We start from the raw sequence: 14,805 nt of genomic DNA on the forward strand, positions 1-14,805 counted from the left end.
GGGTGGCTCAGTCAGTTAAGCGCCTGCCTTCGGCTCAGGTCATGATCCTGGAGTCCTGGGATCGAGTCCCGCATCGGGCTCCCTGCTTGGCGGGGAATCTGCTTCTCCCTCTGACCCTCCTCCCTCTCGTGCTCTCTGTCTCTCATTCTCTCTCTCAAATAAATAAATAAAATCTTAAAAAAAAAAAAAGAAAAGAAAAAGATTAGAGCAGAAATAAATGATACAGAAACTGAAAAAAAAAAAGTAGAACAGATCAATGAACTAGGAGCTGGTTCTTTGAAAGAATTAACAAAATTGATAAACCCCTAGGCAGACTTATCAAAAAGAAAAGAGAAAGGACCCAAATAAATAAAATCCCAATGAAAGAGGAAAGATCACAACCAACACAGCAGAAATACAAACAGTTGTAAGAGAATATTATGGGGCGCCTGGGTGGCTCAGTTATTAAGCGTCTGCCTTCGGCTCAGGTTGGGATCCGAGGGTCCTGGGATCAGGCCCTGCATCGGGCTCTCTGCTCTGCCAGAGGCCTGCTTCTCCCTCTCGCACTCCCCCTGCTTGTGTTCCCTCTCTCGCCGTGTCTCTCTCTGTCAAATAAATAAATAAAATCTTTTTTTTAAAAGAGAATATTATGAGCAGTTATATGCCAACAAGTTGGGTAATCTGGAAGAAATGGACAAATTCCTAGAAATATAAACTACCAAAACTGAAACAGGAAGAAACAGAAAATTTGAACAGACCCATAACCAGCAAAGAAATTGAATCAGTAATCAAGAATCTCCCAACAAATAGGGGAATGCAAATCAAAACCACGATATCACTTCACACCTGTTAGGATGGCTATTATCAGGGCAAGAAATAACAAAGATGTGGAGGAAAGGGAACACTTGTGCACTGTTACTGGGAATTTAAATTGGTGCAGCCACTATAGAAAACAGCATGGATGTTTCTCAAAGAACTACCATATGATCCAGCAATTGTACTTCTGGGTATTTACCCAAAGAAAACAAAAACAGGAATTCAAAAAGATATGTGCATTCTCCCATATTCATTGCTGTATTTATTTACAATGGTCAAGATATGGAAGTAACCTAAGTGTCCATCAATGGATGAATGGATAAATAGTGTTATTATATATACAGTGGATTGTTATTCATCCATAAAAGGGTGAAATCTTTCATTTGTGACAGCATGGATGGACCTTTTGCTAAGCAAAATGTCAGAGAAAGACAAATACCATATGATCTCTCTTATATGTGGAATCTAATAAAAACAAAAACAGAAGAACGAAGTTCATAGATACAGAGGACAGATTAGTTGCTGCAAGAGGCAGGGGGTGGGAGTGGGGGAGTGAGGGAAATGGATGAACTTTTTTCTTTTTTTTTAAATTTAAATAAATTGAATAAAAATTTTTAAAAAGCAAGAAAGAAACCAACTATCCTCAGCTCCACTGAGTACCCAAAGCCCACTGTTGTTGCATTTGAACAAAGCGAGATGCAAACTACCCTAACAAAAGGGTGATGCTACAGATTCCGTCAGTGGGCCTAAATTCCAAGTTGCTTCATTTGGAAAACTAAAGAATTTGAGTTGGCATTTAAGATTTAAAAAAATTTTTTTAATTCCAGATTTCCAATTTTTTATTGCTGGTATATATAGGAAGCAAATGATTTTGTATTTTGCCCTTACATCCTATGACCTTATTTATACTTGCTTATTAGTTCCAGTAGTGTTTTGTAGATTTTTTGAAATTTTCTGCATAGTCATGTCTTCTAGAAATAAAGGTAGTTGTATTTCTTTCTCTCCAATCTTTGTAACTTTTATATATTTTTTTTGTCTTACTGCACTAACTAGACCTCAGTATTCTTTTAACTTTGATGTTTCTGCATCCTCACTAGGTTTCTCTTTCTCCTTGTTTCAGAGGATTTATCATTTTTTCATTCATAAAAATACATCTAGAAGAAAACTAAGATATTTGCCTACAAGAAGCTTGCAGTCTGGTGGTGAGACACCAAGTGAACTGGTGACTGATGACAATGCGCTACGACAAATACTGTGATAGAGATATGCATAAAGAACAGAAATTGTTGTTTTATTGCCCCTTGATTTTCTTTCTACCTCCCTTTAAAGGTGTCTTCTCTGCTTGCCTTTTCTATCAGTCACATTATCTCTTTCTTCTAGGGCCTTTTTCTTCAGCCTAAACATGTATATTTTGACCATTAAAGAAAGGGGGGGGGAATCAACAAATTATTCACAAACAAACTTTATGATAGAATAGTCAGAGCCTTTGTTTCTTCACTTAACCACATTTTCTCTCCACCCCTTCTACTGTGGTGAAATACTCTGCCAGCAGTACTCTCTCCAAGGCGGCTTTCTGGGTAAGACGGGGTCACTTTAGCTCTTGTTTAATTTGAGGTGTCCCTGGCTCATCCAAGTCATTTTGGGTAGCAGGCAGTTGGATATGCAGGCTTGAACCCTAAGGGAGAGCACAGGCAATTAGGAATCAGCAGGCTTTTTGCAGTTCGTAATGAAACCAGAAGCAAAAATAGGATTGCTCAAAAAGTGTTTAAAGAAAATTTTAAGTTGGTGCTTCTTCCTAGACTACTTCCTTCACCCTCATTTGCCTGATGAACTCCTTATCCTTCAGGAGTTGTCTTGGACATTGATTCCTCTGGAAAGGGGGAACCTTTCATGATGTTCCTGTAAGCTTCAGTTGAGCAAGTGCTCCTATATGGTTCCTGTATGGTGTCCTCTGTTTACCTCTATGAGAATATTACCTGACTTTATCTACTTTCTACCTCTCTCCACTAAACTATACATTTCTCAAGGACAAAGACTATATTTTAGCACACTGCCTGCACACAGTATTTATTATATATATATTTAATTTTTGAATCAACAGCTATGTATATAATGTATACTTATCATTGTAATAAAGCCTTTATAATGGCTTCTACCTGACTTTTACTCCTTATTATGTAGCATAGTGCCACATGATTATCATCAGCACAGAATGTACTTGCATTTAAAATGAATAAGGTACACAGTGGTACTGAAGTATTTTCCTTCAGCAGTTCTTAAACCAAATGTGATAAATATTTGGTTGGGGGTGTAGGGGAGGATTGCGTGTTTTTTTTGTTTTTTGGGGTTTTTTTGGCTTCCCTTATACTCCTCTGCTCCAGAGTTTCATTTGTATCAGTAATGTAAATTACACATTAAAATTAATATTTTTATTTTAGTGTACTTCTAGTAGTCTTCTTCTGAATTATATGCTTTGGAGGGTGATTTCTCAAAATCATTTCATAATATTATTATTTCTGAGTTTATACAGTGATACTTCTTCTGTTAAATGTGTATTGAAGTTTCTATTTTCTATTAAACAGTATCATAATAGAACAGAAAAAGAGTAAAGAAAGGATGAGGAAAAGAAAAATTTCAGACAGATTAGCCTTTTTATTCTACAAACATAAGATATACAATCATAAATCTTTTAATATAAAGCAATTTAGAATGCAGTGTGATAAAGTAATATGAATGTTTGATATTTCCTATTGTATGTTTCTGTCAATTTTGTGGAATCAGCAACTGTTCATTGGCCTCCTGCTATTATATGGAAATCATTGGGGAGGTTACTGAATGTAGGCAACCTGTCCTTTAAGAAACATAAATATTGCTTATTTAAAAATATAACTTACAACATGGCTCTGGTTATATTTTGAAATATATCAGCTTAAAATAAGTAGCTACTAGTCTCTTTCTGAAAAGTATTGATCGTATGTTAGTAAATAGAATAACCTGTTTTATGAACCTATATTATCTGTGTAAATCTCCAATTAATGGAATTTGTTCTAGTGTTTTGTCTTTGGTGCCCTCTTGTGGATTTTTTATAAACTGCTTGTAACAACACTTTTTAAAGGTGTTACTTTTTTATTTTTAAATATTTGATTTTAGAATCTTTATATTTTGTCAATCTTTTGACATGCTTTTGGCTGCAGGAGAAAAAAGAAAAACCATGGTTATGGTTGCTTTTACTTTTTAATTTACTCTATTGTATATCAGTATTGTGCACAGGGGATGTAAGATAATCTTTTGTTTGGAAACTTTTAATATAATGCCAAGAACTTGTGCAGTCTTGCTTCATGGAGCCTCTGAAGTCCTGCCCACACGCCTTCTCACCACTTAGGCTTGTACTGATGAACAAGTCTTTTATGACTTTTGGAAATTGTGAATGCTTTGATGTAACTTTAAAACATGCCTGTGAACATGCAAAAAGTTAGGATCCATGAAGGCAGAAGTTTCTGTTTGTTAAAGACAGGTATGTCAAAGACAGCAGCTGTATAAGCTTTTATGCGTCTCTTGCAGTGAAACAGAAGGACCACCTACTTATAGCAGTGGGAAGAAAGTTCATTCTTTGTACAGATTTTCAGATACTGTAAATCTTAGTAGCTTTTAATTGGCGAATACCAATTTATTACTTTTTTTAGCCTGTCAGACATTGAAGCAGGGCTTCAGGACACCTGTTCGAAGGAGAGGATTTTTGATGTTTTCTCAGTAGTTCTTAGCTCAGTTGAGTTGAATGTGGTCCTAATGAGACCAGAGTTAACCAGCTGTTCTGCTGTGGGCCATTTCACTGGTAACACAGTGAAATAGACGCTGCAGGGTTTATTGATAAAGAGACAGTGGGGTAAGCGCTCCCGTCCACTGTATTGGGAAGTAGAATTGGAAGGTAATGCTGTGTAGGCCCCATCAGACTTTCACCTTGCTGGAGCAGAGAGGTATTTTTAGTTCAGTTGTACCATCGGGCTCTTCCTTGCTGTGAGACATAGAAGCAAGTGGACAATGGTACCCTTTGACTTTTGCTTTTACTAATTCAAGTAATAACTCAAATTTATTTGTTGACACAGGTTAGCATGTTAGCGTAACCAACAACCCCGAATTTAGTTATGCCCAGGGAGAGAAGTGAAAGATTCCTGCCATACTTTTCCCCGATTTTATGTCCATTCCCTTGAAGTTGCACCATATATGCCTGATTGATTTCTGTTTGATTCTTTCACCACAAATTGATCTTAAAATTTCAGTGCTTTTATCATGTGATGAAGTAGCAAATTCTATTAAGTCGTGTTTTAGTTACAAATAGCTGGCATTATCTATTTTCTCTTCTGTCTTCATCTATTCAAGTTAGAACCTTTCACACTTTTCTCTTTTGAGTCAGTTTCATCTCTTTAGGTTCAGAGTATTGGAGTTATTTTGATATTTGTCCAGAAAGTTTCCATAATATATTGATTCTTCTTTCATGGTTTCTTTCAGATTTGACTTGTGGTTTCTGTTTCCATAGACCTTTTCAGTACAGGCTGTGATTACCTCAAATCTGGATTTTAACCTTCTGATTCTCTTTCTCCAGTCTTCTCTTCCAATTCATCCTTTAGTTTCCAAGGTTCCTCTTACTTCTCTGCCAAGCAGCTCATGCAGGTTCTTACTGTATAGAGTACTCTATAAACTGTAGGTCATTTTTTAATGCAGTCAAATTTACTTAATGCTTTTCCCTTCTAGCCAGAATATTTCTACATTTGTGCGTGTTTTTTTTTTTCCAATCTAGAATGCCATTGTATACTCCTAATTTTTATCCTAGAAATTTTTGTCTTAGAAAGATGCAACTTTCTAAGGGGACTAACTTAATTTTAAGGAGGGAGTCTTAATTCTGTTGTTTGATGTTCCTACCCATTCTCAGTAGCTTGTCTATTCATTGTTTATCTTCTGGATTGTGAGCTCAACTCTAGCTTGGTTTTATTTCTGAGAATGATGTGTGAGTTCTGGGTTGAAGATTGAGTTTGAGTCCCCACTTAGGGTGGATTTTTATTTGTTTCCATCAGGCACCCAGGTACTTCCATAGTGGTACTGCATTAGGCTAATTTCTCAGCATGAGGGTCCCCAGACCTTGTGGGTAATGTTAGAAAGCCCTGAAACCATGTCTGCACCTTCTAAAAGGAAGCACCCCCCACCAATCTCCCGTCTTTCCCTAAAGCCCAAGTGATTTAGACAAGTTTGCCTGTCATCCTTCTTTGCCTGTGAGTACATTTTTTCTTGTTCACCCTTTCACTGAGGATGTAGACCTTCAAGAACCCCAACTTTATGCAGGGGTTTCAGTTCCACTTTGGAGAGAACCCAAAGACTTGTTGCTTGTCCCCCTTTATCCACGAAAATGGATACCCATCACCACCCCACCCCCATCATCTTATGCCCCTAAAGCAGCCTTTAAGGCCAGATTTAGCTTATTCTCACTGTTTCCCAGCTCTCTTTGGGGCCCGTGTGGATTCCCTTTAATATCTTAAAAGCTCAGTTATGCATTTAGAGTATGTTTGTTACGTTGTTTGCTATTTCAGTGTCATCCCTGATTCTCACCTCTAAGAGGTTTGAAGGATATCCAGACCACTATAATATTGCAGCTTTTTGTATAATTGGTTCACTTATATATCTTATACATTCACTTTTTTCTTTAAAAAATAGTTTTGGGAAAAAAAATAAAAAAATTTTTATGCTGTAGCAGAATGCATACTCAATTGAATTGTCTGTCTAGTTGAATCAAAACCATTAAGATCACTGCTGTATGCTGTTTATATGCTGTTGTGTAATTATACTAGCAATAAAGATGTATTTAATATTTCAAGAAAAGAAGTAATTAGAATATTTTCAATTAGAAGGACACCTATTTAAGAAATAGTCTGTTTCATTGTTACAAATAGCAAATGCTTTCTTTTTTAAAAATTTTCTCTAATTTGATTTAATGTTTGGAAAATCAGTATTAGAAACAAATGAAAAAAATAATGCCCTCAGTAACAAATATATGTAGGTTAGTTGTTATAAAACTTATGTACGGGGGCGCCTGGGTGGTTCAGTTGGTTAAGCAACTGCCTTCGGCTCAGGTCATGATCCTGGAGTCCCGGGATTGAGTCCCGCATCGGGCTCCCTGCTCGGCAGGGAGTCTGCTTCTCCTTCTCCCACTCCCCCTGCTTGTGTTCCCTCTCTCGCTGTGTCTTTCTCTGTCAAATAAATAAATAAAATCTTTAAAAAAAAAAAAAAACTTACGTACGAATAGCAACAGCTTTTGTCTACATCAACAATAATGGCTTTCTAAAGTGTGTAAATAACTTTAAAATCAGTCAAAGAGTAGATGAATATTTAGAAAATCCTTTAAGGTAGTAGATATTACATGTGTGAAGACACCTAATGCAAAGTCTGATTATTTCTCGGACTGTTATAGCATAAATCTGTCTTAGCAATGGAGTAGGATTTCCTAATAATGTTTTCAAATATTTGTATTCCATGTGGATTTTATGATTCATAACCTGGATTATCATCAGCACTGTGTTTTGCATTCCTGGCACATGATGACCACTGATTGAAATGCTATTGTATTCCTTACTGGAATTGGCTCCTTTCTACAGTGGAGAAGCATCTGTTCCACAGACCTTTTTCTATAATAAAGTATCAACATGTTTTTCTTCTGCTTTTCTTTTGTGAGGAATCACAGAGTGTGTATAAATGAAGTATAACTTTGGAAGAACATTTTAAATAACTGTTTTATTGTAAAAATGCTAAAAGTACCAAATGAAATTTTAGTCGTAATCTAAAATATCAAGAATAATTTCAGAGTTAATGATTTTTTTAGAGTAAAAAGTGTTGCTGAAAAGTTTTTGCCACCATCAACAAGTTATTAGTGTTTGAGTCTTCAAATTTCATATAAACTAGTTCTCATTCCATTTGTGCTTTATTAATTACTGTTTGGGTGCCACCTTTCATTAGTGAATTGAATCCTCTGTTTTTTGCATTGCTATTTTTTTCTGCCAATTTGTAAATTAGATTAGTGTCCTTTAGCGAACTGACTATGTAAGTGAAAATAATATGCCATAAAAGCAATCCCTTCCAAACTTGGTTCAATGTTTTTATAATTTTATAGATTGCCTGAGCCAATTGTGTGAATCCAGAGGTGCAACCCTCATTATCCCCTTGTAGATTCAACTCTAATATGGCATATAGGAGGACTAAAAGTATTGTTTCACACCAACTGAATGGAATGTTTCTTGTTAAGTTTAATTGTCATAGCATTGACTCTTACAAGGATAAGAGACAAATGACTCACACATATAAAAATAGAGTTAGTGTTTTGGGAATTAAACTGGTTGCAACCATGATAAAATAAGATATTAAACTAGCAGTCAATTTTTAATAGAAATTTTTTTTCTATTCTGTTCTGTTCTATTCAATTTTTTTATAGAAAATCAACTTTTTCCCTTCCTCCTCAGTGGGGTCTACTGGAAAGAGTAAATTCCAGTGTGTTTTTATTAAGCTTTTGGACTAAGTACAAATCAGTTTATATATGTTATGTCAGTTTCTTTCTCTTAACTTAGCAAAATGAAACATGCTCCAGCTAACCTGTAATGTAAATTCAGCCAGACTTCAGAAATGCTGTAAATAATTTTAAAGTCTTATAAAATTGGAAGGTAGATCTTGGGCTTTAGAATCAGAATGACCTAGTTAGAATCCTTATTCCTCTACTTATTTGTTGTGTGACCTTAGACAAATTATTAAACTCATTTGAACTTCAGTTTCATCATCTGCACAGTGGAGTTAATAATATCTCACAGGATTGGGGCGCCTGGGTGGCTCAGTTGTTGAGTGTCTGCCTTCGGCTCAGGTCATGATCCCAGGATCCTGGGATCGAGCCCCGCATCGGGCTCCCTGCTCCGCGGGAAGCCTGCTTCTCCCTCTCCCACTCCCCCTGCTTGTGTTCCCTCTCTCGCTGTGTCTCTCTCTGTCAAATAAATAAATAAAATCTTTAAAAAAAATTATCTCCCAGGATTAATAAGAGGATTAAATGGGAATATCCTACAAAAAGTCCTCATTAGCATAGTGCTTCTAACTCACTGGTGACTGCTTTTATGATTATTAGAAAAATGACCAACTAATAATTCTAGTTGATAGCATTATTTTCCCTCTCAAAGTTTCTTCAGTAGCCATTCTATATTTTAAAATAATACATTAGCTTAAATAAAATCCTACTCTAGAACTTTACATAACATCGTCCTTTAGTTCTGTGCTTTGGCACCTCATAATAAGGGCTTTAACATTAGTTTAATAGCTTATGTACTCAGAACAGGCTTTGTACTGGATACCAGGAATATAACTGTTAAGATTTGGTTACTGCCCTTACAGATTTTGGACTCTAATGGGAGATTTGGAAAAGTCAAGCACATAGACGATTACAGTATAGTAGTAAGCATATGAATGGCATAAGCATGAGGTGCTATGACAGTACAGAATATGGCACCTAATTCAGTTTTGGTGTATCTGAGCCGAGAAGGGATGGCTGAGTGTAGTTCTGTTAAAGAAAGAAGCTGTAGTATAAAGCACGCACCCAAATTTATGTATATATGTTACAAAGTATGTATCCTTTAAAGCGTAATTTAAGGGCAGCTTCCTCTCTGAGGCTTTCTTCATTTGTTATAGGCAGAGTTAGAGGCTCTATTCTTGGTACTCCCATTGTACTTTGCCAATACTTTTCTCATAGTACTTAACAAATTGCCTTGGAATTTATTGTTCACATGTCGGTTTCTGTTAGACACTAAGCTCCTTAAAAAACCAAAATGGAGCAAAACTGTTCTTATTTATCTTTGTATCTCCAATGCCTGGTCTACTCCTTGACATACTATAAATTTACAATAAATGCTTATTGATTGAATTAATAAGTGAAAATATAAATGGATCCATTCATTAAATTTTTAATAAGTACCTGTTATGTGCCAGGTGTTCGAAGCGTTGGGGATTGATAGTGAAAAAGAAGCCTCTGCCTTCATCAAACTATTCTAGTGGTAGAGAAGGCCAGATATAGGCTATGAAGAGTACAGAAGGATAAAAGATTGATGGAGACTTCGATTTTAACTTGGTCAGAAAAAGTCTCACTAACGTGGTGACATCTAAGCGGAGACTTGAGTTAAGTAGAGGATAAAGCTGTCTTGTGGAAGAGCATTCCAGGTTGAGAGATCAGCCAATTTAAAGGCTAGAAGAGGAACATGCTTAGAATGCTCAAGAAACAGCCAAGGGGAGGCCAGCATTGCTGGGACTTGATGAGTGAGAAGGAATGTGATAGGAGATAGGCCTGGCAGATATTACTGAGCCAGATCACATTTGGCTGAGAAAGATTTTGGATTTTATTCCAAGTGTGATAGGAAGCCAAATGCAGGGTTTTGAGCAGGAGAATAACATGATGTGATTGATTTATCTTTTGAAAGAATCAATCTGCCTATTGTTTGGGAGACTAAAGTGGGCAAGAGTAGAAAGTGAAAACTGTTCAGAGGCTGTTTTTTAAATAGTTTTTAATAGTTTGTATTTTTAATAGTTATATATATATATAGCTTACATATATAGCTTATATTTTTAAATACTTAAAAAAATTTTTTTTAAAGGATTTTATTTATTTACTTGACAGAGAGATAGAGAGCGGCAGGGAGAGGGAGAAGGAAGCTCTCCGCCAAGCAGGGAGCCTGATGTGGGGCTCTATCCCAGGACCCTGGGATTGTGACCTGAGCCAAAGGCAGCAGCTTAGCTGACTGAGACACCCAAGCGCCCCTTTTTAATACTTTTAATAGCTGTTTTTAATAGTATAAATAAGAGAAGATGGCGGGTTTCACTAGGATGGACCAAATAATTTGTATAAGACCCTTTGGGAATAGGAGCTGGTGGTATAAGCTGTTAAAATTGTAATCCTGTACCTCTAGCTTAAGCATTCAAGTAGATCAAAATTTAAATATAAGTAAGGTACATGCATTTAGTGGAGTGATGGACTAAGAAATATAAGAACTAGTTTCTTACTTCCAGCTTTGCTTTTAAATAGGTATGTGTCCTTGGAGAAGTCTCTTACTTTCTATGAGCCTCATTTTTTTCAGATATAAAATGAGGTGTTGAATTATTACAGGTTCATGATTTTATAGTTGTGTGAATAAGTAAATATATAATGAATGCCTACTGTATACGGACTACCAAATGAAACACTTGAGTAGATTCAGAGGTACTGTAAGGCATTCTTGTCTATAAGATACATATATTTATAAAAGATTTGACAAAACAGTTATTCACAGTTTGAGATCATAAATTTAAATGCAGGAGTGTATGATGCACATTATAAATTCTATAGAAGTTTGGAAAAGGGGTAATTAATAAAGACTAAAGTAGCCATGAAGGTAACAGATACTTGATCTGGGATTATACCATTTAGTTAAAATGGATAGAGAGGAAAGAGCATTCTGGGTAGAGAAGAAGACATAAACAAAGAGGAAGTCTTAATGACATAGTGTGACATGGGTTTATAGCAGCTAAAGATTCAGTTAAGGTCAGCCTGACTAAATTGGAGGATATGTGAACAATGGGAAAATAAGAATAGCCAGATAAAATAAGATACATTAAAATCTAGGCAGAAATATTTAGCTTTTAATGCAGGCAAGAACTGTGGTCATTAGAGATTTCAGTAGGATATTATGATACTATAATATTCAAGAAAGCTTGGTATGGTATATGGACTTTGAAGAAAGTGTGAAACTACTTTGTTCCTAGTAATATGTAGGCATTTTGCATGTCTTTTCTCATTTAATCATAACTCCAATGAAAGAAACTAAAATCTAGAGAGTTTAAATAGCTTGCCTAAAGGTCTTAGATCTATTAAGTGATTTGAGCCAGGATTTGAACTAATATCTGTCTGATTTTAGAAGTCAGGGTGGGAGAGACTGTTGAATGAGGGCACTTTTCCTGTATTCACCCAAGTATGAGGTAATCAGGAATTTACTCAGTAGCAGTAGGAATAGAAAAGAAGAGATGGAGCTGGGAGAGAGATTTCTGAAAAAGAACTTGCTGACTGAGTGAATATGGGGAATCAAGGAGAGAATAAACCTAAGAGGACCTGTTGACTTTTTACTCTCGGGTAGCTAATGAAGATTTCTGTGCTTTATATTAGTTGTTTTTGGGGATGGCAGCAGAGAGGAGAGACTAAAGAGGTGGATGAAATGATACCTGATTTGGGAATGCCAAGTTTTAAACATCATTTAAGCATTTAAGTAGTAAATAAAGTCAGGAAAATTTCAGGATTTGGGAGTCTTCAACATGTTAGATAGTCAAAGCATAAGAATGAAGAAGTTTTCTAAAAGAGACTCATGAAAGAAGCACAAAAGACTTAGATACTGCTGAATTTATCATGCAGGTTGAGGAAGAGAAAGGGCTGTCACATAGCTGAGAACAACATGGATGTTCCTGTTCTCTGTATTTGTATTTAACCTCTGTCAGAATTAGGTTTTGCTTGTTTGTTTCTACTTAAAGTGGAATAATAGATAATAAATGAATTTCACCGCATGATCAAGTTTTTCCAAATAACAGATTGTTTGGTCTCTCAAACAGAATTTGTTAGTTTATTTTTTGGCCCTATTTCAGTTTATCTTTGATGAACATTCTAAAGAGCAATTTTTTTGTTCATACTTCTATTACTGATTTGATCCTTCTGTGAATTTACATTTAAAAACTAATGGCTAGGTTATGATAAAAGCAATAAAAGGCAACTTAAGATACACAGGCAACAAAAGAAAATAGATAAATTCAACTTCATCAAAATTAAGAACTTTTGTGCGTCAGAGGAACCATCAAAAGAGTGAAAAGACAATCTACAAAATGGGGAGAAATATTTGCAGGTCATCTATCTGCTAAGGGATTAAGATCCAGAATATATAATGATCTCCTGCAACTCAACAACAAAAAACAACCTATATTAAAAATGGGCAAAGGACATGAATAAACATTTCTCCAAAGAAGATACACGAATGGTCAGTTAAGCACACGAATAGATGCTCAGCTTCACTACTCATTAGCGATGTGCAAATCAAACCACAGTGAGATACCACATATCCACTAGGATGGCTGCTTTCAAGAAAACAGAAAAGAACAAGTGTCAGTGAAGATGTGGAGAAAATGGAACTCTGTGCACTGTTGGTGGGAGCGTAAAATGGTGTAGCAACTGTAGAAAACACCTTGGTGGTTTCTCAAGAAATTAAAAAAGAATTACCATATGGTACAGAATTACACTTCTAGGCATAGACTCAAAAGAATTGAGAACAGGGACTCAAATAAATACTTGTACACCAGTGTTCATAGCAGCATGATTCATAATAGCCGAAAGGTGTAAACAACCTAGTGTTCATCAAGAAATGAATGGGTAAACAAATGTGGTGTGTGTGTGTGTGTGTGTGTGTGTATGTATGTAATGGAATATTATTCAGTCTTAAATTCTGACACATGCTACAACATGGATGAACCTTGAAGACATTATGCTAAGTGAAATAAGCCAGACACAAAGACCATATATTGGTTGCTTCTACTAATGTGAGGTATCTACAATAGACAAATTCATCATAACAGAAAGCAGAAAAGAGGTTACCAGAGATTGGGGGAAGGGAGGAACGGAGAGTTATTTTTTAATGGGCACAGAGTTTCTGTTTGGGATAATGAAAAAGTTCTGGAAATGGATGTTGGTGCTGACTGCATTAATACTGTGAATGTACTTAATGCCACAGAGCTATACATTTAAAAATTATTAAAATGGTAAATTTTATGTTATATATATTTATCATAATTTTAACAAAAAAGCCAATGGCATTTGTACAAAGTTACGTAAATGTTGTGGCTGTTAGAATAGTGCCAACATATTCTGTCTTTAATGTGCTCTCTTGTATTTGTTTTGTTACCATATTCTCTATTTTGCATTTGATAATTTACCTATCTTAATTCTTATTTTATTTTTTAATTTAAATTCAGTTAATTAACATATAATGTATTATTATTTCAGAGGTAGAGTTCAGTGATTCATCAGTCTTATATAACACCCAGTGCTCATTACATCATGTACCCTCCTTAATGTCCATCACCCAGTTACCCCCTCCCCTCCAGCAAGCCTCAGTTTGTTTCCTATGATTAAGAGTCTCTTATGGTTTGTCTCCCTCCCTGGTTTCATCTTGTTTTATTTTTCCCTCCCTTCCCCTATGATCGTCTGTTTTGTTTTCTTAAATTCCACATATGAGTGAGATCATATGGTAATTGTCTTTCTCTGATTAACTTATTTCGCTTAGCATAATACCCTCTAGTTCCATCCACATTGTTGAAAATGGCAAGATTTCATTTTTTTGATGGATGAGTTGTATTCCATCATATGTATATATACCACTTCTTTCTTATCCATTCATCTGTCAGTGGACATGTGGGCTCTTTCCATAGTTTGGCTGTTGTGAGCATTGCTGCTATAAACATTGGGGTGCAGGTGCCCCTTCAGATCACTACATTTGTATCTTTGGGGTAAATCCTTAGCAGTGCACTTGCTGGGTGGTAAGGTAATTCTATTTTCAACTTTCTGAGGAGTTTCCATTCTGTTTTCCAGAGTGGCTGCACCAGCTTATGTTCCCACCAACAATGTAAGAGGGTTCCCCTTTCTCCGCATCCTCACCAACATTTGTCATTTCCTGAGTGGTTAATTTTAGCCATTCTGGCTGGTGTGCGGTGGTATTTCATTGTGGTTTTGATTTGTATTTCCCTGGTGCCAAGTGATGTGGAGCATTTTTTCATGGGTCTGTTGGCCATTTGTATGTCTGCTTTGGAGAAATGTCTGTTCATGTCTTCTGCCCATTTCTTGATTGTTAATCCTCATTTTAAAAAACAACTAGCAGCCTTCTATTTCATCAATTTCTGTTGCTTGAGCTTTAATTACTTAAAACTTTAGATTATTTATAT

General features: G+C 35.9%; 1 protein-coding gene across 4 annotated transcripts in view; it reads left to right on the forward strand.

Annotated features, from left to right (window-relative positions):
* The window catches only part of STK3 (serine/threonine kinase 3), a 271,666-nt gene that overhangs the window by 174,616 nt on the left and 82,245 nt on the right, over nucleotides 1-14,805 (forward strand). The gene's annotated exons all lie outside the window — the stretch shown is intronic.

The sequence above is a fragment of the Mirounga angustirostris genome, unplaced genomic scaffold, assembly GCF_029215605.1.
Source record: "Mirounga angustirostris isolate CCGP_5_RB_7025 unplaced genomic scaffold, mMirAng1.0.hap1 SCAF_4, whole genome shotgun sequence".
NCBI classification, from domain to species: domain Eukaryota; kingdom Metazoa; phylum Chordata; class Mammalia; order Carnivora; family Phocidae; genus Mirounga; species Mirounga angustirostris.